Genomic DNA, 26409 nt, shown 5'->3' with positions numbered 1-26409 from the left:
TCGTCCCCTTCTCCTCCTGCCCCCAATCCCTCCCAGCATCAGTCTTTTCCAAAGAGTCAACTCTTCACATGAGGTGGCCAAAGTACTGGAGTTTCAGCGTCTACATCATTCGCTCCAAAGAAATCCCAGGACTGATCTTCAGAATGGATTGGTTGGATCTCCTTGCAGTCCAAGGGACTCTCAAGAGTCTTCTCCAACACCACTGTTCAAAGCATCAATTCTTCGGCACTCAGCTTTCTTCACAGTCTAAGTCTCACATCCATACATGACCACTGGAAAAACCATAGCCTTGACTAGATGGACCTTTGTTGGCAAAGTAATGTCTCTGCTTTTCAATATGCTATCTAGGTTGGTCATAAATTTTCTTCCAAGAAGTGTCTTTGAATTTCATGGCTGCAGTCACCATCTGCAGTGATTTTGGAGCCCCAAAAAATAAAGTCTGACACTGTTTCCACTGTTTCCCCATCTATTTCCCATGAAGCAATGGGACCAGATGCCATGATCTTCGTTTTCTGAATGTTGAGCTTTAAGCCAACTTTTTTGCTCTCCTCTTTCACTTTCATCAAGAGGCTTTTTAGTTCCTCCGGAGTTACTTTTTGTTTATTTCAAACTTGTCCCAAGTTGGAAGGCAACAACCTCAGCAGATGGAACAGGACACAGATCAGTTTCCACCAATCATGGAAGGGCCCTTCAGTCCTCCTCAGGATTTAAACTGAGTAGTTCTCATCTCAAACATCTAACTAGCTCTTTGCGACCCCATGGACCGTAGCACGCCAGGCCTCCCTGTCCATCACCAACTCCCGGAGTTTACCCAAACTCATGTCCATTGAGTCAGTGATGCCATCCAACCATCCGATCCTCTGTCATCCCCTTCTCCTGCCCTCTATCTTTCCCAGCATCAGGGGCTTTCCAAATGAATCAGTTCTTCGCATCAGGTGGCCAAAGTATTGGAGTTTCAGCTTTAACATCAGTCCTTCCAATGAAAACTCAGGCCTGATCTTCTTTAGGATGGACTGGTTGGATCTCCTTGCAGTCCAAGAGACTCTCAATAGTATTCTCCAACACCACAGTTCAAAAGCATCAATTCTTCAGTGCTCGGCTTTCTTTATAATCCAACTCTCACATGACTACTGGAAAAACCATAGCCTTGACTAGACAGACCTTTGTTGGCAAAGTAATGTCTGCTTTTTAATATGCTGTCTAGGTTGGACCCAGTGCAGCCAAACAAATAAATAAATAATAAAAAGAATCCGCCTTGCAATGCAGGAAACACTGGTTTGTTTCTATCACTGGTCGGGGAAGATCCCACATGCCACGGGGCAACTAAGCCACAACTACTGAGCCCCTGCTCTGGAGCCCTCAAATTGCAACTCCTGAGCCTACAGGCCACAATTACTGAAGCCCAGGTGCCTAGAGCCCGTGCTCCACGACAAAGAGTAGCCTCCAGCTCACTACAGGCTTCCTTGATAGCTCAGTTGGTAAAGAATCCGCCTGCAATGCAGAGACACCCATTTGATCACCTTCACTGGAAGTAGAGAGAAGCCCTCTGGCAGCAATGAAGACCCAGCACAACCAAAACAAAATTAAGTAAATTAAAATAAATAAAGAAAGCTTCAGGACTGACTCTTACCAGACACCTGTTTCAACTGACTTAAAGGATTCCACACTGCACCCCCACATTACGCTGATATTTTCCTTCCTTTTTAGTTATTTTTAAAATTGCTTATATATCTCTACATCAAATTTGTCTTTTTTGACAAACCACACTGGTGAAGGAAGGTCCCAAGATGAATATTTTAGAATTACCAAATTTGAGGAAATTTACATTAAAGACATTTTTCAAATGGGTCATCTTAACAATTCCTTAAGTACTCGCTCAGATTTTCACTTCTTAAATCCTGCATGAATCTCAGTTATGAAATCACTGACTCATAAGTATATACACTGGACATGTCTGAGCGAAGCAGCCGAGTGATACATTAAAATTAACAGCTCCAACATGCTGTGTATACAATAAATGCCCAGATAACACAACCCACAGCAGCTGTAGAGTACAGATTAATTTGAAACTATAAAGTGAAACTTCAGGGTGAAGCTGCCAGTAACAAGGAGCAAAACAAACTTGTGATAGCAGGCAGTTTTTAAGACAGTTTCCAGGAGATGTCTAGAAAATTTATTAACTTAACCTATGAGGATAAATAGCACAGAGATCTGCAAAGTAAGCGTCTTTTTTCCTTTCCTTATCTCTTTCAAGCATAGGCTTGTTTTTTGGCTAAAGAAGATTTAAAAGATAAGGCGCTTCTCTACCCTTCAGATATTCAGAGTATAAAATATTCTTGACATTTTGGAAGAAAGAAATCAGGAAAGGAATTTAGAAAACTAAAGATTCTGAGGAAGAAAAATAGGGAGGAAAGAAATTGTGCAGTTGGAGTTAAAAATAACTGAGACCACTCTCAGGGTAAGAGATTTTAGGTCATTCTACGCAGTACCTGCATCCAAGGACCATGGAAAAGAGGGACCAGCAGTTTTATGCGTTGTGTTGTTTAGTCTCTAAGTCATGTCCAACTCCTTTGAGATCCCATGGACTGCAGCCCACCAGGCTCTTCTGTCAATGGGATTTCCCAAGCAAGAACACTGGAGTGGGTTGCCATTTCCTCCTCCAGGGGATCTTCCCGACCCAGGGATCAAACCCCTGTCTCCTGCATTGGGCAGGAAGGTTCTTTACCACTGAGCCACCAGGAAAACCCCTCTACTCTCTTTTCCTATGAGCCGGGCATTTTTCTTTAAGATTCCATGTACAAGTGAGATCACAGTTCTTTGTCTTTCTCTGAATTTCTAAAGTGCATCTCTTTCAGACAGTTGCTATATACATTTAAAGTAATTATTGATACTGCATTTGTTTCTATTTGCCTTATTTTTTGTTCCTTAAAGCAAAGAAGAACTAAAGAGCCTCTTGATGAAAGTGAAAGATGAGACTGAAAAAGTTGCCTTAAAATTCAACATTCAGAAAACTAAGATAATGGCATCCAGTCCCATCACTTCATGGCAAATAGATGGGGAAACAATTGAAACAGTGACAGACTTTATTTTCTTGGGCTCCAAAATCACTGCAGATGGTGACAGTAGCCATGAAATTAAAAGACGCTTACTCCTTGGAAGAAAATCTATGACCAATGTAGATAGCATATTAAAAAGCAGAGACATTAATTACTTTGCCAACAAAGGTCTGTCTAGTAAAAGCTATGGTTTTCCAGTAGCCATGTATGGATGTGAGAGCTGGACTATAAAGAAAGTTGAGCACCAAAGAATTGATGCTTTTGAACTGTGGTGTTGGAAAAGACTCTTGAGAGTCCCTTGGATTGCAAGGAGATCCAACCAGTCCATCCTAAAGGAAATTAGTACTGAATATTCATTGGAAGGGCTGATGCTGAAGCTGAAACTCCAGTACTTTGGCCACCTGATGTGAAGAATCAACTCATTGGAAAAGATCCTGATCCTGGGAAAGATTGAAGGCGGGAGGAGAAAGGGACGACAGAGAATGAGATGGTTGGATGGCATCACTGATGCGATGGACAAGAGTTTGAGTAGGCTCCGGGAGTTGGTGATGGCAGGGAAGCCTAGCATGCTGAATTCCATGGGGTCGCCAAGAGTCAGACACAACTGAGCAACCGAACTAAACTGCTCAGCAATAAAGAGTAGTTCCACTTGCCGCAATCAGAGAAAGCCTGAGCAAAGCAACAAAAACCCAGTGCAGCCAAAAATAAAGACAAATTTAAAAGAAAAAAACTTTCCACAGTCTTCAGTTCAGTTGCTCAGTCATGTCTGACTCTTTGCGACCCCATGACCAGAGCACGCCAGGTCTCCCTGCCGTGCAGGGAGAATGAACACCCAGGACTGATCTCCTTTAGGATGGACTGGTTGGATCTCCTTGCAGTCCAAGGGACTCTGAAGAGTATTCTCCAACACCACAGTTCAAAAGCATCAATTCTTTGGCGCTCAGCTTTCTTTATAGTCCAACTCTTACATCCATACATGACTACCTGAAAAACCACAGCCTTGACTAGACAGACCTTTGTTGGCAAAGTAATGTCTCTGCTTTTTAATATGCTATCTAGGTTGGTCATAACTTTCCTTCCAAGGAGTAAGCGTATGCAGTGGTGTCATCTGCATATCTGAGGTTATTGATATTTCTCCTGGCAATCTTGATTCCAGCTTGTGCTTCTTCCAGCCCAGCGTTTCTCATGATGTACTCTGCATAGAAGTTAAATAAGCAGAGTGACAATATACAGCCTTGACATACTCCTTTTCCTATTTGGAACCAGTCTGTTGTTCCATGTCCAGTTCTGACTGTTGCTTCCTGACCTGCATACAGGTTCCTCAAGAGGCAGATCCAGTGGTCTGGTATTCCCATCTCCTTCAGAATTTTCCAAAGTTTATTGTGATCCACACAGTCAAAGGCTTTGGCATAGTCAATAAAGCAGAAATAGATGTTTTTCTGAAACTCTCTTGCTTTTTCGATGATCCAGTAGATGTTGGCAATTTGATCTCTGGTTCCTGTGCCTTTTCTAAAACCAGCTTGAACATCTGAAAGTTCACAGTTCACGTATTGCTGAAGCCTGGGTTGGATAATTTTCAGCATTACTTTACTTCCACAGTCTACTTAGATTTAATATTATACCATTCTACATACGTTCCCAGGTGGCTCAGAGGGTAAAGCATCTGCCTGCAATGTGGGAGACCTGGGTTCGATCCCTGGGTCAGGAAGATCCCCTGGAGGAGGAAATGGCAACCCACTCTGGTATTCTTGCCTGGAAAATCCCATGGACAGAGGAGCCTGGTAGCTACTGTCCATAGGGTCACAAAGAGCCGGACACAACTGAGTGACTTCACTCACTCACTCACATGCAATATATGAACTACATAATGGAATAATTCCATTTACCACACCATCCCGTCCTTTGTGTTACTGTTGCCATATACATTATTTCTATTTTGTGTTACTGTTGCCATAGATATTTGTGGTAGCTTTAAAGTAGATTCCAAACTTTTTCGATATTGCTCCCTATTTCCTCTCCTCCTGAGTGTGGGCCATACCAGTGACTCATTTCTAACCCACAGAATACAGTGGTAGTGACAGTGTGTGATTCCCAAGACTAGACTGTGAGGACACTCAGGCAGTCTTATGGAGAGCCCACACAGTGAAAAACTGGGGCCTGCCAGCAAGCATATGAGCAAGCATCATGGAAGGAGATTACAGAGTCCCAACAAAGCCTTCAGATGAATGCAGCCCCGCCAACATCCTGATGGCAACTCATGACACATTCTGAGCAAGAAACACCCAGCTAAGCCACTCCTGAATTCCCAACCCACAGAAACTGTAAGATAATAAGTATTTATAGTGTTTTAAGCCACTAATTTTTGAGAAAATGTTACACAATGATAGATAATTAATGTAGTATATTATAACCCCCAAATACAATGCCATTTGTTATAAACAATGAGTTGTCCTTAAAGAAAAGGTCTTTCACTTTTGCCTGTACAATTACCACTTAGGTTCTTCATCCCTTTCTACAGATCTGAGTTTCCTTCCAATATCATTTCCTCTCAGCCTAAAGAATATCTTTTAGCATTTCTTGCAGTATAAGTCTGTTGACAACAAGTTTGCTCAACTTTAGTTTATCTGAAAGCATTTTACTCTAATTTCAGAAAGATTTTTTTGGTTAGTACAGTATTTTGATTGGTGGTTTTATTTTCCTTCTTTCAAATTTTAGCGATGTTGTTCCATTATCTTCTGCCTATTTCAGATGATAAGTCAGCTGTCATTCTTATCTTCATTCCCCTGTAATATCTTTTTTCTCTACTCTTGAGAGTTTTCTCTGTCTTTAGTTTTCAGTAATCTGATGACAAAGTGTTGAGGTGTATAGTCTTATTTACCCAGTTTGAGGTTCACTGAGATTTCTGAATATATAAGCTTATGTTTTTGATTAAATTTGGGGAAATTTTGGTCATTATTTCTTCATCTTTCTTCCTCTCTTTATGAGATTCCAATTAGACATATATTAAACTACTTGATATTAACTCACTGTCACTACAGTTCTGTTCTCTCCTGTCCCCAATCTTTCTTCTCTCTGCATTTCAGCTTGGATAACTTCTATTTATCTGCTTGTAGTTCACTGGCCCCTTTCTTCTGCAGCATTGCTCTTGCTATCTTAAGTCCATCCAGTTAATCTATATTTCAGCAACTACACTTTGAAGGTCCCTATCTATTCATTATGTCCTATTTACATCAGCTGCTTTAAATTCCTCATCAGCTAAATTTATCATTTCAGTCATCACACAATGCATTATATCTTTCCCTCTGGGGTCTCAAATGAATGTCTTAAGTGCTCATCAAGGTCTCTCAACTCTGGTTCGACTAGAAATCCAGTATTTCTGAGCAACATGCACCCTCAAGTATCTCTGCTCAGCTCTTAGCTCCACAGAAGCCACTGTGTCAGGCCTCACTGAGGCTTACCATGGGCCAAAGACCTAAAATAAATTCCCAAGAAGATTCCTGCTTCTATATCCATTTGGTGCCGTCTCTACTCCTTTACTTGGACCTACAAATCTCAGCCCTCTCAGAGCTATTAAAAAAGCAGATGGTTGTTGTAATAAGCCATTGAGATTTTGAAGTTATCTGTTGCACAGCCAAAAAAGAGACAAAATGTGATGTTAGTTTTTTTGAGTGGATCAGCTGAGCACTTCCCTCGTCCATCAAATATGCATAACTCTTATTTTCTGGATAAACTATTATCTTCTAAGATCCAGGTCACGGTACCTCCACTATGAAGTCTACAGAATTAGTCCTTATCCACTATATGCTTTATAAGGCAAGGATCTTTTTTGTCTATTTTATGCATTGATGTATATTAAGCATCTAGAGCACTGCTTGGTACATAGCAGGCCCTCCATAAATAGTTGCAGAATGGATAACTTAACACACTGAACTAATTTAAGTTATATATCAAAATGTATATTCACATTCCCAATGATCATGTTCCTCATGAGCTTACAGGATCTCACAAGACTCACTCCCACATTAGAAACGTTGGGTTTGATCTTAGGTACTTGGGAGCACCTGAAATGTTTGAATAAGCAAGTATAATGGTTAGAATTAGAACAGCTTTTAAGTATTTGAGCACTCCCAAACACAAATGTGTGTATTTTTTTTTTCCAGATAAAGACAAAAAGGTAGTCTAAGGCAAATCATCCAGGTCATTCATCTTCATATCATTTTTAAAAAACAGGTTTATTGAGTTGCAACTCACATACTATAGAATTAATCCAAAGTGTACAATCCAATGGGTTTAGTAAATTTCCAGCGTTGCGCAACCTGCACCACTGTCAATTTTAAAACATTTTCACCATCTCAAAAATAAACTCCATACCCATTAGCAGTCACTTTCCATTTGTCTCCAAAAATCTCCCCATCCATCCCAGCCCCAGACAACCAGTAATCTACTTTCTCTCTAGACAGAGTTGCCTTCTCTAGGCATCTCATACAAATGGAGTCATACAATAGGTGGTCTTGTGTGACAGGCTTCTTTCACTTGGCATGGTTCAAGGTCTTTCTATAATTTTCAAATATAAATATGAAACTTAAAACACAATAATTAACAGCACAGATTACAAAGCCAGACTATCTGGATTTACCTCCTAGCTCCACCTCATGTTAAGGGTACGTGATTTGAGGCAAGTTACTCAACTTCTCTGTGCTTTAATTTCCTCATCTAGAAAATGGGTTTAGTAATAGAACTTGCTTCATAGAAATTTAAGTTAATATAAATACAGCACTTAGAAGAGTACCTCACACGCAGTAAGCACTATACAGGGGTCAGCTGCTATTATTACTGTTGTTGCTGCTGCCGCTCTCATCATATGCATTAGAGAGCAAGACTATGGACAGATATTCTCAAAACCCTTGTCATATCTTTAGGATGTTTTTCGGCATTTAATGGGTTTTAAAATGAGTGTCTCAGGAGAAAGAAGTGGGGAATGACTGACTGCTAAAGAACACAAGGTTTCTTTCCAGTGTGGGGAAATGTTCTGGAACTAGACAGTGGTGAAGGTTGCACGTATGTGTAGGACACCCCAAAAGACCCCACTCGAGCGTATGCTTTAAAAGGGGAGATTTCATGGTTTGTGAATTCTGTCTCAATTTTAAAAACTGAGTCTCTCTCTTGTTTTAGAAACTGCTATATTTCAAGCTAAAAATAGTGAAGGCACTCATGGATATCCTGCCTTGAAAAAAGTCAGAAATTTAAATAGTTTCCCTATCTATGCTCCACTTTGTCCTTCAGGTTTTTCCTGTCTTTTATGTATTAAAAATGTATTTATGTTTTACTCCCACTATTAGCTGCAGATGGAGGGTAGGTAATACAGTGTTTGATTATGTGAACTTTCTAGGGCATGGCTACATTAAGGAGTAAATTTAAAAAGGGAAATCATTTTCACTTCTAAACTATATTAAGTAATAAATATATTCATAACAGCTAAGAGCTCAGATTTAAATCAGAGAATTAGTTTCAGTTTTTGGTTCTGCATTTGCTATGTGACCTTGGGCAAGTTACTTAAACCACTCTGAACTTCTGTTTCCTCATCTGTAAACTGAAGATAACAATAGTAATTTATTTTACGGCGTGTTATGAGGATTAAGTTTGATCATGTAGAGAGCTTCCCTGGTGGATCAGTGGTTAAGAATTCACCTGCTAATGCAGGGGACAAGGGTTCGATCCCTGGTTTAGGAAAATCCCACAACCCACAGGGCAAACTAAGCCCAGCACCACAACTACTGAGCCCAGGTGCCCTAGATCTGATGCTCTGCAACCAGAAGCCACCGCAGAGAGAAGCAGGCGTACCCCACTCACCGCAACTAGAGGAAGCCCTTGCACAGCAATAAAGACCCAGCACAACCAAAGGTAGATAAATACGTTTGATCATGTAGGTAAAACATTTAATACATTTCCTGGTAAATAGTAAACCCTCGCACATTTTGTAAATGTCAGCTATGAGGATGGTGATGATGAAAATGAAGTGAGAGGAGAAATGTTATCATCGCTCATATTGATGACAACAATGACAAAGACGAGGCAGCAACTCCTGGGTGGGGCCAACTGCTCAAAATTGCTCGTCTTTTTGAAAGGAAGGGGCAGTAATGTGACCCTCTGTGGTTACTGGTCACAAGGACAAAGCAACTGACATCCCCCTCTACCCTAAACTCTAAATGAACCACATAGTTTTATATCCCACAAAGGTCTGGCAGCAGTTTTACTCAAGAGATCCTTGCCTATGGGTCTAAGAAAACCTTTGCCAAATGCCTTCCAGGGATAGAAGAGGAATATGAAATTAATTAAATATCCTATGGAACTTACACCATCAGCACTTCCTTGTTCTCAAGCCTTCCGACTTAGGCTAGGACTATACTACTGACTTTCCTGGGTTTCTACCTGGCTGACAGCAGATCATGGAACTTCTTAGCCTCCATAATCCTGTGAGCCAATTCCCCAAATTAATCTTTTAATAAACATAAAAAAAAACTAATGTCCTAAAAAAAAAAAAAAACCTTCTAAAAAAGTATCCTCCATTGCCAGGAAAAACGTTAACACTATTGTCAAGCCCTTCAAACTCATATACCTCTTAAAAATTGTTCTTTGACTTGACATTTTTCAATTTGAGATTGCCCCTGCCCTATTTTTTTTTTTTTCTCCCATCATCTTTTCTTTGGGACTATGGCAATAGCTTTCTAAATGGTTACCCACCAGTCTTATGTCCCTCTGTTCTATTTTCTACACTGCACTAGGATTATCTTTTTTAAATACAAACTCTCATAATTCTCTACTGCTTGAAGTTCAAAAGAGTTTCTCATCCATCACTGATAAGCAGTATCTGAAACTCCTCTGTAAATTGTACAGAGCTCATCATGATCTCGTTCCCACACATACGTTTGGCCTCATTTCTGGACACCCTCCACCCACCACACACCCCAAACTCTAGCCTCATCAAAATACTGGCAGTTCACTGCAAGGCACTACACTGTAACACATATTATTACAACACATCTACAGACTGCTTTTCAATCGTATTATCGCGTGTGTATGCTGTTGCTACCTGTGACCATGGTAAATAGGAAGTGTTTATTTTTACTAAACTGATCACTGCAAGGAAGAACAATCCATAACCAGCAAACCACCTCTGGTTGACACTTTTGTTGTGAATAATAATTATACTTCAGTTTTTAAGCATTTGGAGTCACCAGAAGAGAATATTGATCAAATCTGACTCCTGATTCCATTCTTATATGGAATATAAGAATAAAGTTTGAATATAGTGGTAAAATTCAACACAAAGATTTCCAGCAATTTACTGTTATCAATGCCTTTAATTAAAGCAAACCTCTTACTTAAGATAGCAAGTTCATAATGAAAGTGTAAGCAGTACTGTAACAAACGCATTAAATGTCCTTATTCTATGTTAGATTTTTAGTCTTGGTTTTATTAATTGCTGGGCTTTAAAACTACATGAAAATATTGACATTGAGATACTTTTTTTAACAGTCATCAAGCCACTAAATATTGATGAAAGTGAAAGTGTTGGTCACTCAGCTGTGTCTGACTCTTTGACTCCACGAACTGCAGCCCGCCAGGCTCTTCTGTCCGTGGGATTTTCCTGGCAAGAATACTGGAGTGGGTTGCCATCCCCTCCTCCTTGGGATCTTCCCGACCCAGGGATCAAACCCAGGTCTCCTACATTGCAGGCAGATTCTTTACCATCTGAACCACCAGATAAATAAAGCCAAATATTGCTTCACACTTCCAACAATTTTCTTTCTTTTTAATACTAATTACCCTGTAGAACTATTACAGTTGACTAGTGGGTCAAGGCAACAAGACTAAAAGAAAAATAAAACAAAATTGGACTTCTTCATGTCTACGGCAGTCCAAATATTATTATAATTACTGAATGACATCTAGACAGTGGCAGCATAAAGAACAGATAATAAACACTATAGGTGTGAAGACCATACACATTAGTATTACACTCTACAGTCTAGATAGCAGCTCAGGAATAAAACACAAGACCCCAACAGGCACTAACAAAGGTCTGATTTTAATGTAAACTCATTCTCCTAACGGACCCTTCAGGGATTCTGTTTCCTGATAAGCAGATCTAAACTATAAGACAATAATATCCCAAGGAAGTTCTGGCACTGAGCCCCATAAATCCTTAAAGCAACAGACACTGTCTGAAAGAAGAAAACCAGACCTCTCACTCGCTTCTCCCTTCCCTTCTCTGACTCTAGGGACCATGAAAATTCCTTGCCAAAGAGAAGCTATAAAATTCCTTCTGAGGCGAAATGTTTTTTAAATAGAGATATCTGCTGCTGATTATGTCATTCCCTATCACCTGAAACATTTTGGAAGACTCCTCGGAAACAACCTCTGGACCAGACTAAGCTGTATGTGGGTCAGTGAACCCTTTCTATTTATGGAGACTGAGTAACTTGGAACCTCCAAGAGTGACTGACAGATTAAAAGTGTAAATTAACTTGCAATCAGGCAATAAGGTTGCATCATAGCCATTCAAAAAAACCCAGAATGTGGGAAACTATATGACAAAACTCTTTAACAAAATAAACTGTAATCAAAACTTAAAATGAAAATGAAAAGAAAGGGAACTTATCAATTAAAAACTACTTAAGAAGCATATTAGCTGAATGCAATGGGTGCCATTTCTTGGATTCCAATTCAAACAACTCAACTATTAAGAAACTGAGACAAATGGAAGAAATTCTGAACATTGACTAGCTTCCTGATTATACATTAAGGAATGACTGGTGTTTTTTCTCAGGTGACAGTAATGGTACTGCTGTCATATGTAAACAGAATGCAATTCTTTTATTTTTCCTTCTAAGTCACTAGAACCAGAGAATCTTAAAAAGGGCAAAGGGAGGTGGAACACAGAAACCAACTCAGCTTTCTAAATTGAGTGTTGGATACATGGGACATTTGTTGTACTGTTCTGTATTCATTTTTGCAAATCTCAAATATTATTATTAGGAAATTATTATTTTTAGGAAAAGGTCAAAAAGCCAGAGAATGCAAGCTGGATGGGTAGTTTCAGAGCCTCTCCTTTTCTGAGGTGCCATTCATTTCTGTCTGCAGAGACAACACAGGATCTGGGAAGAAGCTCCCCAGCCAGTCCCAGCTGCAGAGTCCTCCCAGTCCCCCTACACCTTACACCAGTGAGTAGTGTGGTGAACGTGAAAAAAGGACAATCATCACTAACTATGTGACTGTGTAAGTCATTCTTGGTCTTCAGGCAGCCACTTACCCGAGACCTGCTATGGCATGCTGGTTAAGAGAGTGGGTGCTGGAGAAAAACAGGCGTGAGTTTGATTTCCTGTTCTATCACTCAACAGCATTAGAAACTTTAGGGCAAGTTTCCTAACCAACTTGTACCTGAGTTTCTCCAAATGCAAAATGAGGATTACAACAGCACCTTCCTTAAAATTGTTCTGAAGATTGAATAAGAATGCAGTTAGGACTATGACTGGCTAAAATATTAGCCGCTGTTAGTATATTATTATTATTGTTTTAATTCCTTTCCCTTCATTTGAATTCAGACTCCTTATGAACCCCAAGACATATTCATAATTATAATAATATACTTATTGCTATCCTCATTGCTATAGAAAAAAAGAGAGATCTGACTGAAGGAGAAATAGGGATGTGGAATTAGCATATACATGGACAGTTTGGATCAGATTTGAGGGCCAGGTAATGTGTAGAATAATAGTAGGGGAAAATAATGGTTAAGTGGTATTTTTCAGGACCTTGACTCAGACAATGGTCTATACAAGACAGATGGGTCTACAGCCTTGGCCTCCAGGACAGCATTATGGTGTATTTGTGTCAAACCTCACCCCCCTCTTTTTTTTTTTCTTAGCACCCTACTACTACTACTAAGTCACTTCAGTCGGGTCCGACTCTTCGCGACCCCATGGACTGCAGCCCATCAGGCTCCTCCGCCCATGGGATTTTCCAGGCAAGAGTACTGGAATGGGGTGCCACTGAGTGCTATTTAATATGATTGAGCCTTGCTTTATAATAAAGTGACCATGTATATGCAGCATGACTGTTCATCATGACAATCCTGAACCAGATCTAGAAACAACAGAAATGCCAAAAGGTTTCTGCATGGCTGGGGATGGGAGGAAGAATAAACTAGAAAGGGGGAGGGCACGGGGTGTGACACTGGGCATTCAGTGCCACTCGGCACATCCACTGCAACTTTTTTTGCTGATAGGACAGATCATTTGTCCTAAGAGAATCAATCACCTCATGAAAACAACGCAGAGTGTGTGCTGGGCCCGGAACCTGTGAGCCCACGTCAGCACTGACTATTCTCTGTGCGGCCCTACTCCCGACATGTGCTTGTCAGCAACACAGACACACTCCACTTTCAAAACTAACAGAGTGGCTAAAACAGATGTAGAGAAATTAACTCTGTGGCTGGGTTGATAGAAACGCTTACAAGGTCAAGCAGGAAACGGGGACTCTACTAGTTTATCGAACCCATGAGGCTAAGAAAACTGTCTTCCCTTGCCTCTCCCTTAAGACTTTCCCTTGCTGTAACACACAGCTGCCTCCTTACAGATTGACTCATTTTATGGGTTCCATCTGTTGAGGGCATGCTATGCACCAGGCAAGGCTCAAAGGTGCTTGGGATTTATCAGTGAAAATACAGGTTCCTGCCCTTGAAGAACTTCCTCCTGGAGGGATGGGGAAGGCAGACAACAAGCTCTGAGAAGTGACAGGTATCTCAGCAAAATGACGAAGAGCAAGGTGAAGGAATGAGGAGTGAGGAGGGGAGGCCATTGGATGTTGAATCTATCAGCTGATGAGAATGTTAAAAATTCTGTCACTTCCAGCAATTTAGTACCATACCACACTCCCTCACCTCACACTAGCAGAAGGTGATTAGGGAAACAAGACAATATTTTGGGATTATTTCAGAGTCAAAAGAAAATAAATTACAACTATTTCTTCCATACTTTTTATTTTCTGAAAGATAAATGCAAACGTGTTCTAAACAAGGAAGGTGCTAACTGAACTGAAGCAGAGTGACGTCAAATAGATTCCTCCTCTCCTTCAAGCTAGTCTTCAGTCTGCTGGCAGCTGGACTATGACTTCTCCATACTCTGGTAATGAGGCCGGGCTGTCTGTGGACTCAGACACAGCCTGTTAGAAATGTCCAAGTCATCCGCAAGCTTTAACCCTGCCTCTATAAACTAATCATATCTTTCTTACAGCCTTACAGCTCTTTTTTTTTTTTTTTCCAGATCAATCAAAGCAAGACAAACAAGAGCTGATGGCCTAAACCTGAAAAAGGAGGGGTGATGCAAAATTATATAGCCCAAGGTTAGGTGAATTCTCTTCCTCCAAAAAGTAAGCCCCCCATACCTACTCTCCAAAGACCAGAGAGAGAAACAGTTTAACAGGGATTGATTCTAAAAGGCAGGATCAAAGATTTCCTTTTCTATTTGCAAATTTTCTACAATTAAGAGGCATAATTTTTATAATTAAGAAAAAACAGCTAGCTTAAAAAAAAAAAATCATGTACGAAAAGAGATGGTCCTGAGAATCTACTGCCCAACACTCTAGCAGTTATGGCTGCTAAAGAGCTACTTGCTGAACCATCTCAATATTCTGTGAGATATACTTAGGTGAGGTTTATACCCAGAGCAGAGACTGATCCACAGAGCAAGGAAGCTATAATTTTACATATCTTATATTTACAATCATGCTGACGACTTCAGTTACACTGAATATGGCGCTCTCATCCTTCACACCAGCTTTTTAAACTTTCACTCTTAAAGCAGGAGGAAAAAGATGACATTCCGGTGAAATAAGCATATATTGGAATTGTGAGATGTTTACCATACATTTATATATGCAGTGTTCAGAAATATTGAAGACTTTTATTAATCTTCTTATACTTGAAGCTAAAGCTCAGCTTAGGATTTTGGTTTGCAGCCTCCTGATGCCATCTTATTTCTTTGGACACAAATCCTGAAAAAGTATTTGACAAGGCTTAATACCCATTTATGATGAAAATGCTCAGTAAACCAGGAGTACCTAAAGGAGAATACCTCAACCTGACAAAAGTGTGAGTCGCTCAGTCATGCCCGACTCGTTGTGACCCCATGGACTGCAGCCACCAGGCTCCTCTGTCCACGGAATTCTCCAGGCAGGAATACTGGAGTGGGTTGCCATGCCCTTCTCCAGGGTAGCCTGACGAAGGTACACCTAAAACCTAAAACAAACATTATATGAAATGGGGAAACTTTGGATTAATTCTCCTTACGAGTGAGAACAAGTCAAAGATGTTCACTAACGTAGCAACATTTTTGACATAGTTCTGGAAGTTCTGGTCAAGGCTGTAAAGGAAAGATAAACAAATAAAAAGATGGGAAACAACAAAACTATCAGTATTTTCAAAGGACATGATTAATTATGGGGGAAAAGAAACAACAGAAAACAGCAGACTATTTGAATAAGACAGTGAAGCCGGGCTGCAAAATTCAAGATTAACTTACAATAATCAATACCATTTCTCTTAAACTACCAATAGCCAACTATAAAACAACAGTAATAGAAAGACACATGATTCACAATAGTAACAAAACTATCAAGTATTCAGAAATTAATTTAGTCAAGAATATCCTCTTAGACCTTTATGGAGAAAACTTTAAAGTTCTAATAAGGGACTTAAAAATGAGCTGATGAAGTATTTAGGTGTAAAGGGTCATGATGTCTGCAACTAATAATTCAAATGGGTAAGAACAAATGGTACAGAAATGTAGACAGGGAGTAATAAAGCAAATACAGCAATATGAATCTAGGTAAGGGATATACAGGAGCTCTTTGCACTAATCTTAGAATTCCTCTGTTTTAAATTATTTCCAAGTAAAACAAAAATTCTGGAAAAAAAGTGAGCTAAATAAATGAAGAGACACATGACATACTTCTGAATGAAATAAGCTAATATCAAAAAGATGTTAAGCCTCTCTCAAATAATTTATAAATTCAATGTAAGCCAAATAAAATTTTCTCAAAAAATTTGAGGAACTTGATAAACATACTGCAAACGTTATATGGAAAAATAATGACCCCAGCATAGCTAAATAAATTTAAAACTAAAAAGAGATGGGATTCTTGCTATGCCAGTCATGAGGATGTATTGCCAAATCACTGTAATAAAGTTAGAGCATAAAAAAACAGAGCAAGAACTGACAAACTAATGGAACAAAAAAGAGGCTTAGAGATAGACTAGTGTATCCATGGAAACCATATAGGAGAAAGAGGGTATCATACTGTAATGAAAGAAATGATGGGTTTTTTGGATATGTTACTGGAAAAATTGGCTCATTAAATGGAGAATAATGGATCCCTATCTAACTCATGTGTAATGTGAACTCTAGACAAATTAAACAAATAGCAATAACCTGGGGACTGGCAGGGCCTTCTTAAAACTCTAAAAGCATAAGATATAAGCCAAAGAATTTATTTATTTCATTATATTAAAATTTAGAATTTTTATTGATAAAAGGACAACAAAGACAAAATTAACATACGAGGAAACATCTACAAAGTGATGATGAATGAACATCTATAAACTGTCTTCCACGAGTCAACAGTAACAACACAGTAACTTCAAGAGAAAATGGGCTAAGACAGGAATCAGTAACTTATAGATAAAACTATATGTATAAGAGATGTTTATAATCATTAGTAACCAAAGAATACAAATGAAAATGACAAGATACCACTTTGCCCCTATGAGATTACAAAAGGTGGAGACCAAGAGAAAGCTGAGTGGTGGCTGGGACATGATATAAGATCCCTCAAACACTTCTGGCAGGAGAAATTGGTACAGCTATTGTGGGCAGGCATCTGGCACCGTCTGATCAAATTCAGGACATGAAAGCCCATGACCCAGTGATTCCCTTCTAAGTGTATACCGCACACTTCTATTACACAGTTTTAGAAGTGGACAGGTATGAAGATGCTCACTGCAGCAATATTTGTGGTGGTAGGACGTAGGGACAACGTGAGTATGTATTACACAGAAAGGAGATAACCAAAATTGTGGTTCACACATGCACATAGATCACGGGACATAATACAGCATTCAGAAGCAAAGAAGTAGATGTACATGTAGAAACATAGGAGGACATTAAGAACAGTACTCAGAGGGTGAAAAAAAAGCATAATGAAATGTATCATTACCAACTAAAATGCAGGGAGGAAGATAAGGGAAATTTTTTTTAAAAAAGACATCTTTTAGGCTCCTTGCATGTTAAAAAAGAAGAATTCAAATGACCTATGATGAAAACAAAATTAGAATTGTTTCCTTCCCCTAAGTTTCCAACTTTCCTAACAACAAAAGCAACTTTGGTTGCCAGCTTTGTTGATGAGTAACAGCTTTTCATCCTTTTTCAAGCAGGAAGGGAAAAATTCAGGGATCAGCAGAGTACTAAAGGGATCAGGGGAGAATGGTCACGAAACAGTGTTTTTGTTCTCATGACCTCACAACCTAACTGAAAAGAGCCGATTACCTCTTGATTAGGAGTGAGATTAGGAGCGATTCAGCTAAAGGCACACTGGTGGCACAACTTTTCACGTCGTCTGAAACTTCTTACTTTCAGAACCTTTTCATATATATAATCCTCTAGCCCACAGGGATTCCACACTTCTTAGAATCTAAAAATTCTAGAGCTAGAGAGCACCTGGTTATCCTAAGATGAGCAAACAAAGGCCAGGGGACTGCAGTTCAGGGTCACACAACTGGTATGAATGGGAAGCCCTCACTAACTGTGCCCTTGTCCCTTTCTGTCTGTCACTCAGCCAGAGTGATCCTGTTAAAACATAAGTCATCAGAAGCTTCTCTGTCCAAAAGGCTCAGCGGGCTCCCCGCTCACTCAGAGTAAAGGCCAAAATACTTTACAAAACCGCCTACACTGCTATGCACACCCTGTCCCCAACCCCAACTCCTACCACCTCTCACTTGCTGCACTTTCCCCTTACCCACACGGGGACTGCTTGGCCACCGTGACCCAGCTGTGCCTCACACAAGCCAAACATGCTTCTGCATTAGGGTTCAGAACTTACTCATCCCTCTGCCTTCTGCTCACTCCCTCACTCCTCTCAAGATCTAGATTCAAAGTGATCTCAGTAGAGGCCTTCTTTAGACCACTCTGCATGCCTCCTTCTTCTTTCCCACGTACACCTCTTTCTGTTTCTTCACAACATTTACAATCATGTGACCATGCCTATTCACATTTTTATTTCCTGTCTGCCCCCATGCTACCAGAAAATCTACTGCATGAGGGCAGGGCTTTTTCTGCTTTGTTCACAGCTATATCCCCAGCACCAAGAACAGATCTGGTACTCCATGAATATTTGTTGAGCCTTGGTTTATCAATTCTTTCATCACAAGGTTGATCTGTGATATGATTTTATGGCTGCTACTTCATACCTTTCTGCCTTTCCAGGTGAGAGATTGATATAATTAGCTCCTGGCCAACAAGACTGTTATCCAATCTTGAAGGTTAGTTTATTCAGATAATTTCCTAAGCAAGGCATAATAAGAAACTACTTAATATTAACTGAATTCGTGTTTAAGGGTTGCCATTTCCTCCTCCAGGGGATCTTCCCAACCGAGGGATGGAACCCACTTCTTCTGCACTAGCAGGCAGTCTTTACCACTGAGCCATCTGGGAAGCCCGCTGTGGGGTAGGTAATACATTAACTAACTTCCGAAATGACAGATTAATAAACCTAGAAAATAATGCAAGCCTTATATCTGGTAGTGGGTATGCAAACCTCCATCTGCATTCTAGTTTAATTGCTTTTGTCACTTAAAAAAGTTCACCAAATTTTAAAAGTATTTGTAATCTGAACAATCACTGAAGTGTCTGAAATATGAGAAATCACCTTTTGCTTATTTCAGCCCAACCCTGATAAAGTGAGGAGAGAGATGAGAAGAATAACAAATGTGAAAATTCACTATGTATCCTGGTGAAACTGTTTCCTTCTGAGGCAGAGAAATGAGTCTACTGGCTCTGGAGGCTTCCTAGATTGCAGTCTCCCAGTTTAGGAAGGATAAAAATCTATACACAGTCCCCTTAACCCTTTTTCAGAACCAGAGCCTCATGGAGTCTTGCACTATGTTCTAAAAATGAATATTCACTCTGAGTTTTTAGGAGACCTAAATGATGATTCAAGAATTACAATTTATCATGTACTTTAAGAGGAGAAAAAGTGATGTAGGTTCAATCAGTGCTTGAAACAGGCTCTGAACTGCCTCTTTCATGTGGATCAAAGAGGAATGTGAAGGGGTCTCTGCACAGAAGAAAGGAGCCAGAAAAGAAACAAGAGGTGGGAAAGGCTCTACTTTGGAGGTGCAAGACAAAATAACATGTACATATTTGGGCAGATTGTCTACGAAGATTATCACATCTCGGCCGGAAATTCACACAGTATGAACACTGTATTGAAGACACCTTATCACATTTCCGAGGCAGAATGTTCTTGGCTTATTACAAAAGTTATCTGTGCACTGCAGAGATCCCATCCCCAGGCCAGATTTTAGCAGCTCTCCACCATACACAAAGCATTCATTACAGTCTCTAAACTTAGTGAATTTAACACAGAAGTAATTTGAAAAATCTCTTTTCACTTACATTAATTCAACAATGATGAAGTGACTGGGAGCATTGAGAATAACACTGAATTTGAAGATTTGCTATGCATGATGCAGAGTTTTTAAAAAAACATGTTTTCTAAAAACTGTTATTGTCACGACGAGTGATATATGTTTCAAATAAACACGTAAAATCTGGGAACTTTAGAGATGGGAGTCTTAGAGAGCTTTTAACTCAATAATTTAGAGAAAAACAGGTGGTGAGGTTTAAACTAACTTGTTCATCACCTTGAATCAATTCTATGCCGTGAGTAATAAACGTAGCAACAGTCTAAGAAACAACACCTGTATGCTGGCACATATGTCACTCTTCAATATACAACAAGGAATTAATCGAGCCTGTAACATCAGCTATACAAACACGTGCAGCTAACCTGTGTGTGCTAAGTCGCTTCAGTCGTGTCTGATTCTCTGCGACCCCAAGGACTATAACCCTTCAAGCTCCTCTGTCCATGGGATTCTCCAGGTAAGAATACTGAGGTGGGTTACCATGCCCTCCTCCAGGGTTCTTCCTGACCTAGGGATCCAACCTGTGTCTCCAGCATGGGCAGGTAGGTTCTTGACTACTAGTGTCACTTGGGAAGCCCAGCTAATCTATGCTCAAACACTACATATTAATGCTACCACTGGCTTGCCACATTCCACAGCACCAGTGGTAGTGAAAAGAAAAGAAAGCTCACATTACTATAAAACAATTATGGTAAAACAGACCTAAAGGCAAATTACTGACTACAGAATAAGTTGTGAGTATCCTTCTTTACTATATAAATGAGACAGACAATAAAGGATAAAAAGATTGCATGTGGAGTTTTCATTTAAAATTTAACCGTATACACAGACCATTTTCCACAGCACCTAACTTGCAGCAGACCTGATCTGTTTGTAACCCCAGTATTCCTTTATTCAACTGACAGCATGGACATCCTTTTTAAGGTTAGATGCCTTGAGAAATTGATGCCTGGTGGACATCGGTACCTGCGGCAGGAAAGCAGGTATACCAAATTCCACCAGAAGCAAACTTGCATCTCTAGCCAAACAGGTCTTACTCTTGTTTCGGAAACCGTCCTCCTCTGCCTCCCTGACACAAAATCACGTCCTCCTACTCCGACTGAAAGTGACGCTGTGTGAACCAAAAGAATTTCTTCATCTGTAAAATAACGCTGGATTCTTTTCCACAGTTTACAAATTTCGCCTCATTGCCGAAGTGGCAGGGCGGTGCAGTGCGAAGATCCCTGGGCTTGCCTGACACAATTTAAAAAGCCCACGTCTGCAACCCTCGGACTGCCGACCACCTGGCTTCTTCGAGTCCCCAGCGCCTCCTAGGGCTCGACCGATCTGGACCGGAGGGCTCCGACGAGGGCCCGGTGCCCCGCTGTCTGTCGGAGGCTCCCGGCAGGGGTAGCGGCCGCGGCCGGGCAGGGGCGGCGCAGGCCCAGCATCCCGGCGCGTCCCTCGGGGCCCGGGGCCCCTCCGCCCGCCGCCCCCGAAGACCGAATTGCCCAACCCGGCCTCGCCCGGCCCCTGACCTGCTCTCCGCTGCCCGGCGGTCCCTCGGCGCAGCGGGCAGCTACGGCCGCACGTCCCAGGCCCGCTGTCACCTCCGCCTCCGCAGGCGGCGAGCGGGTCAATCCCGCGTGACTCAGCGCCGCGGCCCCGCCTCCAGCCTAGGCTTCCGCCTCGCCCGGACCGCGCGGCCCGGGGGCGCCACGCTCCGTCCCGGCGCGCCCACCCCCTCAGGGCCAGCCCCGCGCTCTAGCCCCAGACGGCCCGCCCCGTGACGTCAGAGGGGGTGGCGCTCCAGAACCCCTACCCGGGGAAACTGAGGCAGCCGGCCGCGCGGCGCCAACCCTGCTGGGACGGCTCGAATGTCAGCTCCCCGTGGCGCGTTCAGTTCTACGTGCAGCTCTCTCTGGTAGAAAGTTCCTTTCCTCCCTTGCTGATCCCTCACCCGCCACACTCCCCATCCACCCTGGGGCTGAGGGGATGGGAGGCGGTGGTGGGTCGGGGGGAGTTCCATTTAGAGAAAGCCCATTCAATTCCTGTCTACCGTGCAGTCCTCTCTGTTGCTCCGAGGTAGTTCCCTTTATCACGTCACAAATGCTTGGCATTCACTTCGGCCTGTTTTGTTTTTTGTTTTTTGTTTTTTTTCCTGAGGAACTTCTGTCAGTATACCGTCTAGAATTTGAAAGTAAGGAATGACAGAATGCACGAACTAGGCAGGGCTGAGAGCACGCTTTTAACTCGTTCGCGAATCCTCACAGGATTTTCTTTGTGTGTTAATGGCCGTAAAGTCACACTGCTTGGCTTCTTGCTTGAATTTCTGTGCTCGGTTCCTGGGATCTATCTGGGAGATGCTCAAGAAGATGCAACAAGTCTATCACTGTGAACACATAACAGATAAACCTCCACAGATGGTCCCCACTTAAAATTGTTGGACTTAAGATTTTTCCACTTTACGATGATGAGAAAACGGTAGGCATTCAATAGAAACCACAGTAGGATTTTCAATGTCAATCCTTTCCTGGGCAGGCGATTTGCTCTAGGACATTCCTAATGCTGAGAGGGACAGTAAGCCTGCTCCCAGTCAACCACAAGATAAAGGGGCAAGCCACCAACTGGCTTTCAACCATTCTGTACTCATAAACAATTCTGGGTTTCACTTTCAAAATACACTATTCAATAAATTACATGAGATATCCAATACATTATTGTAAAATAGGCTTTGTGTTAGACGATTTTGCCCAACTGTAGGTTAATGTAGGCATCCCTGGTGGCTCAGTAAAAAATCTGCCTGCAGTGTAGGAGACTCACCTTCATTACCTGAGTTGGGAAGATCCCCTGCAGAAGGAAATGGCAACCCACTCCAGTATTCTTGCCTGGAAAATCCCATGGACAGAGGAGCCTGGCGGGCTACAGTCCATGGAGTAGATTACTGTGAGTGTTCTGAGCACGTTAAAGGTAGGTCAGGCTCTGATGTTGGGTATGTTAGTTGTATTAAATGCATTTTGGACTTAGGATATTTTCAAATTACCATGGGTTTGTCTGGACATCCCACTGTAAGTGGAGGAAGATCTGTATTTCAAAATTCTCATCAGATGTTGTTTCTCCTTTCTATTACTTGTGTGTGCTTGTTAAAATATATGTAACATCAGTCAGTTCAGTTCAGTTGCTCAGTCGTGTCCGACTCTTTGTGACCCCATGAACGCCAGGCATCCCTGTCTATCACCAACTCCCAGAGTCCACCCAAACCCATGTCCATCGAGTCAGTGATGCCATCCAACCATCTCATCCTCTGTTGTCCCCTTCTCCTCCTGCCCTCAATCTTTCCCAGCATCAGTCTTTTCCAATGAGTCAGCTCTTCGCATCAGGTGGCCAAAGTATTGGAGTTTCAGCTTCAACATTAGTCTTTCCAATGAACACCCAGGACTGATCTCCTTTAGAACAGACTGGTTGGATCTCCTTGCAGTCCAAGGGACTCTCAAGAGTCTTCTCCAACACCACAGTTCAAAAGCATCAATTCTTTGGCGCTCAGCTTTCTTCACAGTCCAACTTTCACATCCATACATGATCACTGGAAAAACCATAGCCTTGACTAGATGGACCTTTCCTGGCAAAGTAATGTCTCTGCTTTTCAATATGCTATCTAGGTTGGTCATAACTTTTCTTCCAAGGAGTAAGTATCTTTTAATTTCATGGCTGCAGTCACCATCTGCAGTGATTTTGGAGCCCCACAAAATAAAGTCTGACACTGTTTCCACTGTTTTCCCATGAAGTGATGGGACCAGATGCCATGATCTTCATTTTCTGAATGTTGAGCTTTAAGCCAACTTTTTCACTCTCCTCTTTCACTTTCATCAAAAGGCTTTTTAGTTCTTCACTTTTTGCCATAAGGGTGGTGTCATCTGCATATCTGAGGTTATTGATATTTCTCCTGGCAATCTTGATTCCAGCTTGTGCTTCTTCCAGCCCAGCGTTTCTCATGATGTACTCTGCATATAAGTTAAATAAGCAGGGTGACAGTATACAGCCTTGATGTATTCCTTTTCCTATTTGGAACCAGTCTGTTGTTCCATGTCCAGTTCTAACTGTTGTTTCCTGACCTGCATACAGATTTCTCAAGAGGCAGGTCAGGTGGTCTGGTATTCCATCTCTTTCAGGATTTTCCTCAGTTTCTTGTGATCCACACAGTCAAAGGCTTTGGCATAGTCAATAAAGCAGAACTAGATGTTTTTCTGGAACTCTCTTGTTTTTTCGATGATCCAGCAGATGTTGGCAATTTGATCTTTGGTTCCTCTGCCTTTTCTAAAACCAGCTTGAACATCTGGAATTTCATGGTTCACGTATTGCTGAAGCCTGGCTTGGAGAATTTTGAGCATTACTTTACTAGTGTGTGAGATGAGTGCAGTTGTGCGGTAGTTTGAGCATTCCTTGGCATTGCCTTTCTGCCATTAGAGTATTTTAAAAGGTTGTTTATCTGAGGTTGTTGATATTTCTCCCAGAAATCTCAATTCCACCTTGTACTTCATCCAGGCAGGCATTTCACATGATATACTCTACATATAAGTTAAATAAGCAGTGTAACAATATATAGCCTTGACATACTCCTTTCCCAATTTTGAACCAGTCTGTTGTTCCATGTCCAGTTCTAACTGTTGCTTCTTATTCTGCATACAGGTTTCTCAGGAGGGAGGTAATGTGGCCTGGTATTCCCATCTCAGTAAGAATAGGAAGAGGAAGGTAACAGACAATAAATCATTAAACAAATGGTAAGCCAAATAATTACAGGGTATGGTGAATGCTGTGAGGGAAATAAACCAGATGATGTGATAAATTAGACCATAGAGAATTGAACCCTAATGCCCTAGGCATCCATTGTATATAATGAAATGATCTCTCTCCTATACAGGCGAATGGCACAAGTTATACCGTTTCCTGAGAGAACTGAGAACTGTGATGTGTTCTGCGGTTTAGATGAGGATCTGGTCTGGTAAGGGCCAAAGTAAGAAGTGGAAACTTTCTTTGAATATAGTGGTTGGTGGTCAGGAAAGTCTCTGCGGATGTAACCTTTACTTGTGTCCAAAATGATGAGAAAGAACCAGCTATGCGAAGAGCTGTGGAAGTGTCTTTGCAGAAGGAGGAACTGAAGGTGCAAAGCCCTAAAGTGGAAAACAATTTGATCAGTTTCAGAACAGAAGAGAAGCCTGTGTGAGAAAGAAATCAAGTACTGTAAGATGAAATTACAAAACAAACAAGAGTAAAGGTCTCCTGGGCCTGATGGGCCGTGGTAAGGAGTTTGAACTTCATTTTAAGTCAATGTACTGATACATAATAAAATGTCCTTGATTGAAGAGACTGAAATAAAAAGGATCAAAAGAGATAATGCATGTGGAACCTCTCTGTTAACAATAATGACAATATCCACCTGTAGAATACTAAAACAGAAGTTCAATTTTTTTTCCTGGATAATCCTCAATAAACCAAAATCAATTCCTGTAGATTTTGACTAACCACATTGATCAAAACTATTTAGGTGTGTCATCCTTTGATCCCATGTCTGAACCTAAACCCACTCTATCAGGACACACTTAAGTGTCCATCACTGTTATAATGAACTGCGTCACTAACAGTTTCCACAGCTGGCCGCAAATCAAAGCCGGTCCCCATGGCTTCCCTCTGGAGCAATTCAGTAGTAGAATATACAAGGCACCGGTTTAGCCTTTTGTATCAGAGAAGGAAGAAATAGCACTTGGAAACACTAGTAACTATTTGTCAAAATGGTGCCAGAGTGCACTGGAACAGAAAGGAGAGGACTCCTATTGGGTGGAGGAAGGGTGTGGGAAGTCTGGCTCTATTGGGGAGGAGTCCAGGGTGATTTTTCAGGAAGGGTATCTGTCTAGTGGACTTGCACTGAGGCAAGACCAGCTCCTAGATGAAGATAACGGAGGTCATTTAGTTCCATTTAGGAATACTGGTTGGCAAAAGTAAAGCCGATTCCTATTTTGTTCTTCCTAGAAGGAAGTTCTGAATTCAAACAAAGGACCGTATCATGTTTATCTTAAGAGTTGCTCTTATATATTGATATAGTGTTTCCTAGGGGGCTCCTTCTCTTCCTATCTGCTTGCAGAAGCTTGAAATTGGTTTAATGAGGAAGAGGAAATCCTTTCATAATTAGAAGTAAAAATCAAACTAGCAAACAAATCTACCTTAAAATGCTAATGCCTAGTCCAGATAATATTTTGGAAAATAATCATTCTCTTGTGTACCCATCAAAATATATTTAAGTGAGGACTTCACTCACGGTGCAATAGATAAGAACCTGCCTGCCAATGCAGGTTCGATCCCTGGTCTGGGAAGATTCCACATGCCTCAGAACAACTACCAAGCCCGTGCACCATAACTACTAAGTCAGCGCTCCAGAGCCCACGTGCCTAGAGCCCATGTTCTACAATAAGAGCAGCCCCGACAATGAGAAGCCCACACACCATAACAAAGAGTGGCCCCGGCTTGCTACAACTAGATAGAGGAACTCTGAGCAAAGTGACAAAGACCCAGCGTGGCCAAAAATAAGGTTTTAATTAAACACACACACACATATGTATATAT

The 26409-nt window shown here is 41.2% G+C and overlaps 1 protein-coding gene and 1 long non-coding RNA gene across 2 annotated transcripts in view; one reads left to right on the top strand and one right to left on the bottom strand.

Moving 5' to 3' along the window:
• DNMBP (dynamin binding protein) overlaps nt 1-21440 on the bottom strand; it is a 114041-nt gene extending 92601 nt beyond the window's left edge. Inside the window, exon 1 of the mRNA XM_018041450.1 lies at nt 21333-21440. The gene's annotated coding sequence lies outside the window, so the exon portion shown is untranslated. The remainder of the gene's footprint in view (nt 1-21332) is intronic.
• Nucleotides 21615-25177, top strand: LOC108634031. Its single transcript, XR_001917318.1, has 3 exons — nt 21615-21718; nt 24481-24572; nt 24713-25177. It is a non-coding gene; the product is annotated as an uncharacterized LOC108634031 (long non-coding RNA).

Source organism: Capra hircus, chromosome 26, assembly GCF_001704415.2.
Source record: "Capra hircus breed San Clemente chromosome 26, ASM170441v1, whole genome shotgun sequence".
Lineage (NCBI taxonomy): Eukaryota > Metazoa > Chordata > Mammalia > Artiodactyla > Bovidae > Capra > Capra hircus.
This window is presented reverse-complemented; position numbering and strand designations above follow the sequence as displayed.